Below are 604 nucleotides of genomic sequence, written 5' to 3' on the forward strand. Positions count from 1 at the left end.
ATCGACTTGTGGCGTGAGATCTACGATTCGATCGTATTCTTCTCTCGCGACGCTGCATTTCTGCGCGAAGCTGGAAGTATCACTTTCTAATGTCTCACACATTAGATATCTTCGTTCAATAGAAAGCGAAAAACCGTTCGCACGACTTTCCATTTGCTCTAATAACGCGGGACTCGCTAACTATCGTCTCCCGTGCAATTAACGATCACGCGTCGCGCAAAACTCCTTCCTTCCTGTGAGACGTAAACTTGCGTTAGCGACTTTATCGCATTTCCCTGGCACGCTCAAACCCACCTTTTACGGCCGGAAGTTCCGGCGGTTTCGCGAGCTGAAATAATAAAGAAAAGTTTACGCAACGAAGCGAGAAGTGAATGATCTTCATGATGCGAGGGAAGCGGAAACAATTTATTTCGTGTAAAATATTAAATACATTTTTCGCACTACCACATGATTAAGTATTCCACCTGTCATACAAAAATCTAGTCAAACGCAATTCATCAAAGTAGAAGATTGATCGAGAAGAAAACTGCCAGATCAAATTCGCGCAACTTCTCTCTCTCTCTCTCTCTCTCTCTCTCTCTCTCTCTCTCTCTCTCTCTCTCTC

Source organism: Odontomachus brunneus, unplaced genomic scaffold, assembly GCF_010583005.1.
Source record: "Odontomachus brunneus isolate Ranch 3 - 2012 unplaced genomic scaffold, Obru_v1 Obru_scaffold_183, whole genome shotgun sequence".
NCBI classification, from domain to species: Eukaryota; Metazoa; Arthropoda; class Insecta; order Hymenoptera; family Formicidae; genus Odontomachus; species Odontomachus brunneus.